The following is a 15,896-nucleotide window of genomic DNA, read 5'->3' on the forward strand; positions in this document are numbered from 1 at the left end:
CTTTCCAAAAAATGTTTTCTAACTTTTAATAAGAAACATGAAATTACTTCTGTGGACATAATGCTTTATTATACAGTTTTACGTTCGAAATAGCTATACACAAATCCTTATCAAGACTTTTTAATGATGATCTCTTTAAATTTTTCATAGTGATATTAATGACAAATTTTGTTCACACAAGTAGGTGGTATCAAATGAATATACGTTGCTTGTATTTAATTGCTTTCTTACAAAATTACCAGAATTCATATAATTCTGTTTAAATTATATCATGGGAGCAATCAGTCCTTTAAAATGTCTTCCCTCTTTTCTGTGTGTGACAAATTTAACAGTGAACAGTCTGGTGGTAATGCTGACTTTAAACCTTCAAGTATTTAAAAATATTAAAGATTTTCCTCAATCCTACACAGATGTTGCTTTGCTCATCTTAAATGTTTAGGATTCAGATTTTTCCATTAACTCTATCAGTACCTGTTAAAGTACTTTAATTAAGCTCCTTGGAAGCTGAAAAAATACAAAGTGCACTATTTTGAATGCCAGCAACAATGCTTTTTAAAAATATGCAAAGTAAGAAACCAGCCCCTCCTCTTCCTTATACTCCTTCATCTCTCTCTCTCTCTCTCTTTCTCACACACACACACACACACACACACACACACACACACAATTCATCAATAATTTTATAAATTCTTGCCTAACTCTCCTTGAAGAACCAATGCACTTCAGTATGAAATTGTGTTCTGATCATATTTCTTTGAATAAAGATGAAAAAGATATTTTAACAGCTTGGATTTAATTACCATTATATGTATATTACCCTCATTTTTTATTACCAATCACCATTTTAATAACATCTTTTAATATGGACTGTAAATCTATGGACAAACACTGACATATGTAAATATATCTAATGTTAATTAAATAATGTATTTTTGAATTCTAGGGTTTAAAAAGAACTTTTGATGTAAATCTCATATGCTTTCCTACAACCTAACATAACCTTCAATGCCCAAAGATATTTTGGTGAGTGCTTCCTTAGTATGTTCTTGGTTTCAAGTATCCCTTTACCACTTTGAACATTTTATTCTCAGATGTTTGATATAGAGCTTCTTTGGAACAAATAATATTCTTCCAAGCATTTGTCTTCAGGGATTCCAAGCTGTATGATATTAGTAAGTATATTACTTCTGTGGAATCATCCATGTGTAATGAAAACTTTATGATGTACTATTCTTCTGGATTCATGTTGTCTCTCTTATATTTGATATGAATGTCAACGTATTTACTAATAGCATTGTTTGAAAAGGCAACTTTTTTATTCTCTTCCCCTCTTTGGTATCAAATACAGTACTGATAAGTTTTTATATAGGCTGGTAAAATTAAAGGTTTGCAGTTATGTGAGGTGTCTTTTTTTCTAGCACTAGGACTTAATTCTAAAACTAGCTTCTTGGGTTTGATTTGCTATTATAAGCAATCTCAAAATAATGATTTTTTAAAATTTTGTGCCAGCATAATGTACTTTGCTCCACTGCTTTATTGCATATCTTTTCCAGGCAAGTAAGACATGTGGGAAGAGGAAGAGAGAAATTATTGGGGGACCAAAAAGCTATTTGAATTAGTAACAAGGTAGTCTACCTTATGAATCAGTAACTTTCTAGCTTTGAGAAAGAAGTTGTACATTTTGGTGAAAAATTAATATCTATAAGTATTGAACTGAATTAAAAATAAAGTACTGAAGGGGACTGTGGGACTTTCTAGCTTCAGAAGATAAGTTTGTCAGTGTTTTTTAGATGTTGGCATTCTTAGAAATTAAACAAAACAAAATGGATTGAAAACTTGATAGTTAAGCACATGGTTAGCAAAGTAGAAAATATTATAAATTATTTAATTTCATTGTAATCCCGGAAAGTTCAAAAAATATAATTATCAATTATGATCATTATTTTAAATGTTTTTAAAAAATAGATTTATGAATCCAGTAAGACACACAATCATGTTTAATAAAATTATTAGATTATTTTCATTTATTTGCTTTTAGAAGTAAACCTTTTCTACCTCTACATGAAAAAATTATGAAATTGCATCAAGAATCAGGCTTGGCTAATTGTTAATATCAGTAGCCAATAAGGAAATAAGGAAAACAAGAATGAAGCTAGAGATAATTTAAAAAGTAACTCTGTTTTTATTATAAAAATAATCAAATTAAGCATGAAACAATTTCATTGTGAAAATTCAGAGCAAAATAAATCTTAAGAAAAACTGAATATTTTACTTGTACCCACAAAACAAAGAACTTTATTGATAAACATCATGACTTAAATAATAATCAGACTATGGTAGGAAAGTGAGTTGGATAGTCTCCATGCCATCATGCAAACTTTGACTAAAAATCAAAACAAAATAGAAAAATGCAGGTGGTATATCTTCGCCCCATTGGGATATAAGACCATCTGCAAAATGACTCTATACTTTGCAGACTGTACCAGAGGAATATGTGGATCTTCTTGTCTTGACCTAAATCTCCAGTAAGTACATTAAGCTGCTTTGCCTGATGTTTTTAATTTAGCTCTATCCAGGGGGAGACAGAAGATTAGATGATCACTTGGGGTATGTTTCTGTCACAGGATCAGTAACTGCCTCATCATTGTTATATATGCAAAGCCCAGAACACCAAAACTCTCACTTAGAAATATGTTTGATAACTTTCTATACTTTCTATACTGGATATGTCATAAGTTCATTAGAATAATAAACAAAATAACTGAAACTTGAATTCTAAGAATTACCTGAGGCTGACAATAAAGCATATTAACTGTTAAAATTAGGTCCAGAGATGTGTATTTCTCTATTATGTTCAATGTTACTAACACCTAAACACAATTGAAAAAAAAAGGCCTAAGTATAAACCCAATAACCAAAAAGACACATTATTGTACCTTAAAGATCTATTAAGGAGTATAAAAGAATATTTAAATAAATTAATAAACAAATCACATTCTTGTATGGGATGACTCAGTTGCCATACTCATTTATCTATTTATCTATCTGTCATCTATTAAGTGCAATATAAATTAAAATACCAAGAAAATGTTGAAATCAGACATAGGGATTATACATTTCAATTGGAAAAATAAGGAGGAAAGTCTAGAAATTTCTAAAAAAAGTCATGTAATTAAAATAGCTTCTTAATGAATTTTAAAAATTGATAGATGAATGCAACAGAAGTTAAAAAAAAAAAAGCTTAATTCAGATAAGAATTTATTTTAATTCTTTAAATGACAAAGGTAACATTTCAAATCAATGGAGAAAGAAAAAGATTACTCAATAAATTATCTTAGAAAAACTAGACAACCTTTTGGAAAATTCTCTACCTTAACTCTTACAAATGGATGAAGCATGTCTCTCTCTCTCACACACACACACACACACACTCACACACATAAAACCATAAATTTGTAGAAGAAAAAAAAAATTAAGTTTATATTGTCAGAGTTAGGATGACCTTTGGAAGCTGAACAATAAACGGATAAGTAGTAGGACACTTCCTGCTATTCCTCAGACACACGAGCCCCACTATGGGCTCAAGGCCTTGCATTTCCTGTTGGCTTTTCCTAGATCTCTTCCATCCACCCTCAAATAGGGCTCAAACAGCCTCAAGGTTTGCTCACTTATTTCAGATTTTTATTCAAATGTTACTTTCTCAGAAAAGCCTTTGTTCTCAAATGGCAACCCATTGGAATCTTCCTATTCCTCTATTCCTTTACCTTGCATTAATTTTCTCCTTAGTACTTGCCATCACCTAAAATATTATATATCATTTAATTTATCTCACTTATTATCTGACTTCCCCTACTAGACTACAAGTTTCATGAAAGCAAAGGTGCTTTTTTTGTATTATTCCCTTCTCAGTGCCTACAAGACTACCTGGAGCATATGAAGTGCTCAAAACATATTTGATAAATGAAGAAAGAATGAATAAAAAGTCAAAGGAGTAAGAAGAAAGCCTAGAGAAAAAGGTGTAATTAAACCAGAATGGGTAAAATGACAATAGAGCCGCAAGCTGTAAGAGATCAAGTTAGATAAGCAGACAAAAGTACACGTTAGAACAAAAATTAGAATGTCACTAATGACTTTGGCAAAAGCAGTTTGGGAGACAGTTCTCCATGGATCTCTCATTTCTACACCTGTTGCTAGTAGGGATACTGACTGTCCTTTATTCCAGAAGATCATTTCAAGTATGTTTGTATCGTGAACAGCCTTGGAAGATGTGGTATTTACTCTGCAGTAAGAGACACATTTGTTTACAACTTTGGAAGATAAAGATATTGTCTCCCCTCTGTAGCAAAAGGCAGGATGCTTACCACCCATTATTAAAAATTCTGGGCTCTGTATGCTCTGGATTCTTCTCCTGTAATGCAACCCATAGAGTGTGCAGGTAACAGCTCACCCTCTTTGTGTTTCCTTATGGGAACTGGAGCCCAGAAAACAGGTGCAAAAAAATGCTGATTTTTCTGGTTGCTGCTAATGCTGTGAATAATAAATTGTTCATCATCTCTGACCCAAGAGTCTTGTCTCCCGTCAGCATCTATAAAACTATAGCAGGCTAACTTATTAGTATGCAAGTAGGGTAAAATCCCAGGCCTTTTTACAGTTCTAGATAGAGAGATGGCAAAATAACAGGATTTTTGTATAGCTACACTAGCATTAGCACTGATATAGTAATTTACTTCCACTCAATACAGTATTAAATTACACCTTCAAAACTCAAAACCATCATTCAACTTCTCTTTCACCTACATGATATTCATAAATGCATAATAGTTCGCCATTATGTAGGACAGTTCACTACAGTCATTTATCTGGCTCTCATAACTCTTAGCTACAAACAGTATACACACTCATATGATCTTAGGAGAAGTATGAGAATATGAAGCAGAATTTACCATTCTACCTGAAGTATGAAACAGAACTGTTCCATGAGCAAGAAATAAATGATTATTTTTGTATGCCACTGAAATTTTTATATTGTTTGTTATGCAGCAATAGCTGACTGATACAAGACCCAAATATCAACCCTCTTAATGTAATAAAAGTTTACTTCTCCCTTGTGAAATATTCTTAAGGGGAGCAATACAGAACTAGTATGGGAGCTCTGCTACACAAAGTTACCCAAGGACAAAATCTCCTTCTATCTTATTGGTCTACCTTTCCCTCAAAATCATCCTTAGTTCTTGTTCCAAGATAGCTCACTACCTCATTTGTGTTCAAAAAAATGGGATAGAGGAAGGGTGACAGGAATGCAACACACTTGCCTTTTAAAAACATCCCAGATTCTGCACCCACAAAGTCTCCTTATATCCATTAGTCATGTGGCCACACCTAACTACAAGGAAGGTAAAAAGCTTTATTTTTGGCAGTCCTGCACATAGCCAAAAATCAGGGGCTTTACAGGCATACATTGTTTTGTTGTGCTTCTCTTTATTACACTTCACAGTTATTGTGTTTTCTACAAATTGAAGGTTTGTGGCAACCCTGCATGAAGCAAGTCTATTGGTGCCACTTTTCCAACAGTGTTTGCTCACTTCATGTCTCTGTGTCACAGTTTGGTTAACTCTCACAATATTTCAAATTTTTTCATTATTATTATATTTGTTGTGATGATCTGAAATCAGTGATCTTTAATGTAACTACTATGACTCAACTGAAGGCTCAGATGATGGTTAGCATTTTTTAGCAATAAAGTATTTTTAATTAAGGCATGAACGTTGTTTTCTTAGACATAATGCTATTCCACATTTAATACACTATGGTATGGTATAAACATAACTTATATACACTGGGAAACAAAAATAAATTGTGTATCTCACTTAACTGTGATACTCACTTTATTGTGGTGGTTTAAAATTGAACATGCAACATCTCAGAGGTATGTCTGTATCTCTGTTAAAGGAGAGAATGGACATTTAAATACAACTAGCATTATTTGCCACAGTGTACTCATGTGGCAACCCAAATATCCATCACAATCTCTCTCCTTCACATAGAATACATTGATTACCTCCACAAGGGAGAAAATTCCAAAGTCCCACTGGTTACTGTACCCAGCTAAAAGTCTCTCCTCTCTGGATGATGTATAGCTCTTTCCCTTCATTAATCATGGATGTGGAGCCTCATGATTTGGCAACCTACAAACTAAAACAAGTTTATCTGTCCCCATACACTCAATACTCACGGCTTGTGAAGAAGTAGATACTGCAAACTAAACTGCCCCTATTGAGCAAAGAGGGATTGGGAAATTTATAGCAGTCACTGGGCCATGGCAATAATCAAATCCTACTAAGTAGGCATTACAAATATTCCATGAACCAACAATGGATTAGTCTCATCTGGAAGGCCCTGATTCTGCTTTCCTGGAAGAAATGTGCGCTTTCTTCCAAAGCCTTTGGTTCTACCCCCTGGTGGGTGCTGTCCTATCTTTTGTCCTCCCTTGCCATGAATCAAGCAGGTGGTACAAAGATTGCTCTTCTTGGAGACTGTGATATTTTTGTAGCCTTCTCCTTGCTGGTCCAGATTTGGCGGCCCAGGAATTTTCTAAAGGGTTGAACAATTACAGGCTTTTGCAGGCTATGTTGTTGTTCTGTAGCCATACAATTCCCTCAAAACCTTAGCTAGCTTCCAGGCAATTTGTTTTGGATTAGTTCCATATGTAAGTAACTATAGCCAAAGATTTAATCTAGATGTATTCTTTAAGCCTGAAGATGCTTGTCTTTTCCTTATTACCCTGTGTGCTTTCCTTACCCCCTCTCTGGATGGAAGCTACATCCAGGCTATCTAAACCATTTTGTTTGGGTGGAAAAGCAATACTCTTAATTTGATTTTGCTTCTCGTCTGGCTCCCAAATCTGGCAAGACATTGAATTTATCTCCTACTAAGGCAGTGGCTTTGAAGCTACCAGTTATAATTGCTTTGGTTTGGAATACAGGAGTTGACTTTTTCAACCCTCAAAGGCCTCAAATTATAGGACTCTCAGTGAAATTATTTTGCTAACCTGGCACAAAGAGCCTTTCTTAACAGAACTATATGCCCTTCCACCTTTGCTTGCAGACTGGTTAACTCTAGCCTGAGTTCATCTCTGTCATAGGATTTTGCTGGAAGAGCAAGAAGCTGCCAACACACATGAAGATCCTGCAGCTTTCCAGTGATTTCCCCTAATGTTATATATGGCCTCCGTCACCATTTAATCTGCCTTCTAAAATACTGTAATCAACAGTTATATCAATGCTTTGCCTCAGCATATCAAGGGATCAACCAGCTTTTCAACTTCCAATATCTGTGTCTGTGCTTCCTGCCTCCCAAGTGCTAAACATATTATGCCACAGATCTAGGTAATGCCACTTCATGCACCCCATTTCTGGTACCAAATTCTGTCTTAGGAAATGCATAACAGAGATTCAAATACAGTCCATAAAGAAAACAGAGGTTTATTCCTTTCACATTACAGTATGGAAATGATAGTCTAGGGATTTTATGGGGGACCCAGGCTTTTTCTATCACGTAGCTCTGTCATCCCTCAGATACTGCTCTTATCCACATGGTACAACATGATCTATCACCACAAACACTTTTCAAAGCAGCAGGATGGGGAAAAGGTGGCAGAGGGCCAGCTCTTTGTCCTTTAAGGAAAATCTGGAAACCGCACACATCACCTCCAAGGGAGCTTAGAAAATGTAGTGCTTACTCTGTAGCCACATGTCCTGCTACAAAACAAGAGTCCTTTCATTATAGGAGAAGAGGATCATTGATATCAGGGAGCAAAAAATGTCCTTGTAACAGCCTTAAAATAAGTGACATTATTGGGATCTAACATGGTGTTTTGTGAACCATTATTTATAACAATAAGAACTAAGGTGAATAGAACATTATTTTAAGAATAACTGCTCACCTAATGATATTTATAGAATATTTTCCAAGGTATAACATCCAAAATATAAATTTTGATATAAATAAATGTAAATTTACAGTTTACCTTTTGCATTAAATATCTGATACATAATAGGTATTTGATAAATAATTGTTGAATGAAAGAATCAATGAACTGACTAAGTAACAAATATTTACTGAATCCCTGCAATGAGGCCATGACTGTGTAGACACCAAAGACATATTAAAAAAGGTATGACATATGGAAGGGGTTGGCAGCATTTTACTTGATGATACTGGCAACGTGAAGAGCTATACACATCTAATAAACATATAAAATAATAATAATATATAAATAATAAATATAATAAAGAAATTGTCTACACAATTCCCAATGATTATACAGAAAAATAAAACTTCCTAAATTAAATTTTTCTTAAAATAATTTTATAATTTCAAATAAGATAAAAAATTGGGTATCCTTTTTTTAACTCACTCTGAGTAAGAAGGTTACTTTAAGAGCAAATGAATTAATTGGTATTTATTTATGTAATTTTTATATTATACTGAATCTTACACTTAAGATTTTAGTAAAAAGTAACAACATATTTAGCATGAAATTGTGACATGTAATTATTTGCTTAAAATTGGAATGGTTTTCAAGTAATTTAAATCAATGACACATACATGAACTATTTCTTTATAACCATCAAAGCTATTTGTGCTTACATACAAAGAGTAAAATAATTCATTTGTAGTTCTGACAAACAGAGAAAAGAAGAACTTGAACCAATACTTTCAATGAGGTAAACTGTTCCTCTCATTTTTTCACAAATCTTTCTCTTTTCTATTCCTCCATTCCTAGAAGCAGCATTTAGTTATCACCATGGATTATTTTTAGGAATGCATTGCTACAGACTATTGGGATATATTATTTAGAAGGCTGTGCACACAATAAGGGAAATGACCTGTTTACAAACATATATAAAGTGTTTGTTTTATAATCACTCAGGTACATGACACACCCAGATGTTTCTACAGAATAACACCTCAGGAGAAATCACATATCTTTAGCCTTTTATAACTTTTTTTCTCTGTAGTTTTGCATATTTGGGAATGAAGAGATGAACAGAAAAAATTAAGGACAATAGGTGCAGGAAAACAACTGCTCAGTACCTGCCTTGTCACACAAAGAAAAGATTTTTTTTTAAGTCTCCTTGATGAGAATAAATTTTTGTTCTTTGAGAGTGGACAAAGTCATTTATTGCTCTATCAAGCATATAAGGTGAGTAAAAAAGCTGAGAAGTATTTTTCATTACAACACATTTATTAAAAAACATAAACATTGGTGAAAATATTCTGGGAAAGATGGCAAGCTAGGCACACTTATTCCTCTTCATCCAGCTCCAGATTCCCATTAACATGAATGAAAGTATATAAAAAATACGGTGTACACTGTATAAGAACTGGAAACTTTGTGCCAAAAAATGACAGACTTTTTTTAGAAATAGCATAGATAAAACAAATGAAAGAAAAAACTATGTGCTTACTACCAATATTTTATCATCATAAAATAGTTTCCACCTTTTTGTTTTTAGATTTTTCTATCTATAAGTGAAATTTAGACATTCTTTCCTTTATTCAACAAATATTTATTTTCAAAAAATGTTCCTATTCTCCTAGAGCTTACAATTTACTGCCAGGGAGAAAAATAAATGAGTCTGTGAATGTAGCACAGTATCATAGGAGGTACTAAAGGAGGGTTATCCATTGCCACGATGGTGGGCAGCAGCTCGGACACTCACTAGAAGAACAAGCCACTCCCCAAACAGAACTTTTGCAGCCACATATCAATGGCATTCAATGACTGCTGAGCTGCCAGGAGCAGAATTCAAATTATAGGGTTAATAGGCTGTGACCCTGATAGATGCGCCACGGCTTCAGTAGGGACCGCTCCTCTCTAAGGGTCTGAGCCTCACCAGCCTCTCCCCCAGGAGACCGCTGCAGTCAGCCAGCCGCTGCTCTTTGGTAACCATGTGTGACCGAAAGGCCGTGATCAAAAATGCCGATATGTTGGAGGAGATGCAACAGGACTCGGTGGAGTGCGCTACTCAGGCACTGGAGAAATACAGAGAAGGACACTGCTGCCCATATCAAGAAGGAGTTTGACAAGAAGTAGAACCCCACCTGCCACTGCATTGTGGGGAGGAACTTCGGTACTTATGTGACACATGAAACCAAACACTTCATCTACTTCTACCTGGGCCAAGTGGCCATTCTCCTGTTCGAATCTGGTCAAAAGCATGGACTGTGTCACACACCCAGTGATCCATCCAAAAACAAGGACTGTAGCCTAAATTCCAAATATCACAGGCTGAAATCTTCAGCCTTGCCCAAGGGAGCACCTCAATCTTTACTGTGTTGCTTTGTACAGGGCATACTCTGTACTAGTTTGTTGTGGTTATAAAGCAATTAGCAAAACAAAACAAAACAAAAAAACAGGCCATGACCCTGAAGATGAAGAGGCTTCTATGATGTCCAGGCAGCCCACACCTCAGGAAGACTAGGCACGGATTTCCCACATAACCAAGTGACTGCCAATCCAAACAGAGAGCCAGAAATAGAAAACGGGCTTTAACTCAGCGGCTTCTCCAAGCCTATTAAGAACAATGAAGAAAGAGGAGGAAGAGGAAGGGGGCCGGGGAAGGGAGGAAGGAAGGGAGAGAAAGAGGGAAGGAAGAAGGGAAGGAGGGGAAATGGTGAGGGAAGAAGGAGGGAGGGAAACCCTGCAGAGATGTGGTTCCTCTGCTCTGGAGCCCCACATTCCACTGAGGACTTACCGCATGCCAGATACCATTCCAGGTACAGAGCAAAACATGAAATTTCCTGCCCATGGAGCTCACATTCTAGCAGGAGAGGAGCTAGCAAAAGTACAAAGGAAGTAAAATACTTAGTATGTTAGACAGGGATAAATGCAATAAAGAAAAACTTAGTAAGGAACATAAATAAGGGGTGTATAATTTTTCAATAGGTCCGGGAAGGTTTCACAGAAGTGAGTTTGGGAACAAACCTGAAGGATGTGAGGGAGTGTGCCATGAGTAAATCTGGGAGATGAGATTTCCAGCAGAAGGCCCTCGGGCTGAACCATATATGGTGTACTGGAGGAACAGCATGGAGGCTAGAATGGCTGGAGTTGGGAAAATGAGGGGTAATGAGATCAAAAAGACAATGGACTAGAGATGTGTTAGAAGAGAAAGAGAAGTGAGCGATAGCTCTTAGATTTTTGGCTGGGGTTACCATTTACTAAAATGGAAAAGCCTGCAGGACAAGCCAATCCGGAAGGTACAATCAGGACTTTATGTGTATCAGATATTAAAGAAGATATATGGAGTGAACAATTCCATACTGAACCTGGAGATCAAGGGAGAGGTCTAAGTTGGAGACTAATGAATAGGCAGTTGTCAGAGTAGAGAGTGTATTTAAAGCTAAGCTAATAAATACAATCATCAAGGATGCAAAGAAGACAAGGAGGAGAAGAAGTTCAAGGCCAGCCGTGGAGCATGTCAATATTAAAAAATCAAGAAGATAAGGAGGAACCAGCAAAGGAAATAGAGAATGAACAGACAGAGAAGAAAACCTGGGGAAATCCCAAAACTAAGTAAAGAAAGTGTTGCAAAGTATTGAAAAAGATCAGCTGTGTTGAATGCTGCTGTAAGTCAACTAAGATGAGAACTAAGAATTAGCCATTGGATTTGTTTGTTTATTGTCTTCTCTCCTGCTATAATGTAAACATCATTATGGTAGGAAGTTTTTCCTGTCTTAGTCATTAGTAAATTCTGAGGGACTAGAACAGTGTCTGGTACATAATTCATGTTCAATAAATGCATATTAATAAATGAATGAATCTCTGTTGTGAATATAAACATAAAAATAAAAAATAAAATGAAAAGTGTTTTATGATGGTGAAATGCTTGTAAACATTGTTAGAAAGAAAAAAGTAGAACTTTGCTATAAAGCTTCAGGTTCTACATAGCACCAATTTAACTACAAAATGCAGAGAGAGTTGATAGTGTACAGGAAATAAAACTTGGAAATAAAACAAAAATTTGCACCCCTAATTTTTGCTTTAGCATCCAAATTACTTATTTTACCTAAACCTTGCATATTTACAAACATGGCCATTTTACATAATGTTTTGCAATGACACATTACAAATTACAGCTCTTAATCCCAAATCAACTTCTTTCAAAAAGCAATATTTAATTCTATTGGGAGACACTGAAGAACTCCACTAGAATTACACTAGTTGTTCAACATTTCACAGCCTGCTTGAAATCAAGCAGGACCCTGTGGGGCCCTCCCAGGTACAAAAGCCTTTTCATGTCCCCACTTTCATTTGTAGGGAAAACACTTCAGCCTCCTAAACCTTTCCTGAGCTTCAAAGGTCAGATTCAAACAGTTACTAAGCAGGGAAGTGAAGGAATGCAGAAACAAAGGAAAAGCAGTCAAACAATAGTGCAGCAATAAGGTCCTAGCTCCTCCTCAAGGGATGTACCTAACTATCTTTGAGTTCTTCTGCAGGAAGTAAGGACTCCACCCAGGTGGAGGATGGTAACTTCAGGCTGAGCACAAGATCCCTGGAGCACCGCCCTGTTACCTCACTGCCAACCAATCAGAAGAAAATCACACACCCTGCAGTCCGCACCCCAAATTCTGCCTTTAAAACCTCTTTCCTGAAAACCATCATGGAGTTCAGGTTTTTTTAGCATGAGTTGCCTGTTCTCCTTGCTTGGCCCTCACAATAAACCTTTCTCAGCTCCAAATTCTGGCATTTCGGTTTGTTTGGCCTTACTGTGCGTCAGTCACACAAACTTGGATTCAGCAACGTGCTCACACTCTTAAAATCAAATTTTAGACTCACACTATAATAGCCAATCTGAGTCTATACTCTCTGAATACCACTATAATATTTTCCATGAGGCAGAGTCTATAGTTCAAAATGACATAAAATTTCAGCACTATAGCCACCAAAATAAATTAACAAGTGAAATGTTGATGGCATAGTAAGAGTACAACAGTAACATGTCATTAAATGAAGTTAGAGCAGAAACATTTCTAAGAAGTTCCTACTTAGATTTTATCCTGAGATATACAGATATTTCTATAACTTACCAATAATATAATTGGCATATTATCAAAGATACAAATTCAACATATATTTTCTCACCAATTTTTAGGCAAAAGAATATTTGAGTCTTTCAATTAAATGTGTCCCATTGTTTCAACAAGTCTAATGGAGAGTCATCTTATTCAGATAAATAACTCTAGAGCAATTAGTTAGTCCCAGCTGATGACTGATTTTATAATATTAGTTGAATATTGGGTGGGATGCAAGGAAACCTACCAGAATTTTCCTAGGCAATTTGCCAGAGAGAATTCTTGTCAAGAAAAACAGTGCTGTGATTTCAACTTTGAACCCTGAACTGTACATTGTGTGAACATGTCAAATACTCATCCCCCAAATAACCTCATGCTCTTTCTGAAAATCTTGCCAAATGCAATGAATCTGATTTAGTGGAAAAAAAATTTTAAGGCCAAGAAAAATATACACGTTGTATATGGAGTGTCAGTAATTCCGGAAATATTAGTTTACCTCTATTTATGATTTCACTTTAAAAGAATGCAGTGTTGTTTCTGCTGAAAATTTTTTACCATAATTAATTCATTTTTCTCCCAAGGAAACATTTTCTTCATATGTTACTACATTTGTACATTATTTTCTTAGAGTAATTAATTCAGCTTTTTCAAACATGATGCTATTAAGGTCAAGGTTTCAGATTTTGCACCCTCACCCATTCCTCATTCCCAGGCAGATCACTTAAATTATTAAAATTACACGCTGGGACCTAAATCCTGCCCACATCACTTTATAGACTACAGATAAAAAATGGTCCCTCCCTGTTTTCAATATAAAATAGACTTTTTATAAAAAGATGTTGGATGGATAGGAATAGTGGAAGAATGAAAATAGAAATTTTATGGAATTAAGAATCAAACTAGAAATAAAAGGACAGTCATTAATGGGAAGTTCTGTGATACAGAGCCAAGGAATAGCATCAGAACAGGTGTCTGAAGTTACAAAACAGGAGTAAGTTTGGCTGTTCAACAAACTGCTAAAAATGCATCCCTTCAATTTCTGTTGTTTTTTGGGGGGGAGGGGGGGAAACACCTTCTGCAATGGCCTGCTCTCTAGCATATTAACCTTACTAATTATTGTCCAAGAAATGTAAAGTTCAAATGAAGACTTATCCCTTAAAATCATCTGATGATTCTTATTTTTATTTCATAATATCTAATATATGGCAACTAGTCGCTATTTAGTAACCATTTGTGAATAAATATAAACAGACCAAAAAAAAACACATCAGGAAACTAAAGCAACAATGAAAAATAAAATTTGAATCTGCTATTTAATATAAAAACATAAAGAGTGTGACTTCCCCTGCCCTTTTATACAAGTTATAATCATTATAGGTAGTTGAAATAAAAACAAAATGTGCTAAATGCCTTCACCCATATATTATAATGTATCTTTATATCTTGTTTAGATACCTAAATTGACGTTTAATGCAGTACCTTGATTTGGGAAAGGAAAAACTACACAAATGGTGGCAACTACCTCCTATAGAAGAGTAGGTCTTAATCTTACAAAGGTCACAAACTCTTTGAAGACTGAATTTTAAAACAATGAGCCCTTTCTACAGAAATGTGCACATCTTACACAAAATACCATATCCAATTTGGGGACTGTTCATGCCATTCATTAGAACCTGAAAAGGTCCATAAGATGCAGACTAAGAGAACTTTCTATAGAGGAGATGACAGTAAAGTTACAGATTTGTTATTAACTTTAAAAAAGTCAAGAAAGATTAATTATATCAGTGCATAGTATAACATCCCACATATTGTAGAAACCAAATAAATTATTTGTAACTTATATTTCCCAAGCTAAAATTGGTTTTAATAGGCATTAATAGACTAAAACTTATTAATTGGTGATATGCAAAGTAAAATAAAATGAAATATATTGAAGAGGAATTATGTAGGTAAATAAATTTGGATTATTTAATTATGTAGAATTATATAGTTAAATGCTAGATTAAACAAAGTTAAGCAAGAATTTCTTTACTACATAACTTTTGAGAGTTGTTACTATATAAATATACAAAAATGGGATAGATTATGTACCATTTTCTCAACTTATTTTGACCATGAAGTCCCCTTTTCCTCAAAACACCTGTTACCTGTTGCTGGAAATTACTTACGACAGGTGTAGTAAGAGCTACAATTGCTTTTATTAATACTGAATTTTGAATAGAAATAAATCTACATTTAATTTACATTTTATTCCTCTTGAAAGAAACCAAGATATCAGAATAAAAGAAAAATAATATATCTGAGCAGATTTCTTAGAAAATTTCTTTAGATCAAAACATGAGAGAAATTCAGAGAGGTAAGGCAGGGTCACAGGTAACAGTGAGGCAGGTTGAGCCCAGCAGAGAGGGACCCTGCTAAGAGGGTGAGGGTAGAAAATTCAGCGCACATATTGTGGGGCTAGAGCAGCCCTAAAAATGGCACCTTTTTCCACAATTCTTCCCCCAGTGGGAATGTTTTCCTCTACTTTTCACAGACACTGTGTATATCAGCAGGAACCCTGAAGCAAGGATACAGATACTGAGAAACAGAAACTAATTTTTTAAATGTTATATTTGGTTTTGGAACACATTTTGCACTTCTTTCAATAAGCATTCCAAATTTCTTACCATTAATAACTGAAACAAAATGAGAAAGAAACTTAATGAAAACAAAAATGACAAGAACTAAAATATTGCCCTACTGGCCAATGAACTTGACCCTACTCCCATACCTTACCCCTGACTGAGGACGGAGACTATTTTGTAGTTCCTGCGCTCAGC

At 35.1% G+C, this 15,896-nt stretch overlaps 1 protein-coding gene and 1 pseudogene across 3 annotated transcripts in view; one reads left to right on the top strand and one right to left on the bottom strand.

Moving 5' to 3' along the window:
* Positions 1 to 15,896, bottom strand: part of CFAP299 (cilia and flagella associated protein 299) — a 623,597-nt gene that overhangs the window by 541,868 nt on the left and 65,833 nt on the right. The gene's annotated exons all lie outside the window — the stretch shown is intronic.
* Positions 9,575 to 14,139, top strand: LOC309628147 (dynein light chain 1, cytoplasmic pseudogene; annotated as a pseudogene). The gene has a single exon. The product of its transcript is annotated as a dynein light chain 1, cytoplasmic pseudogene (transcript).

Source organism: Balaenoptera borealis (assembly GCF_965194805.1).
Source record: "Balaenoptera borealis genome assembly, chromosome: 4".
Lineage (NCBI taxonomy): Eukaryota > Metazoa > Chordata > Mammalia > Artiodactyla > Balaenopteridae > Balaenoptera > Balaenoptera borealis.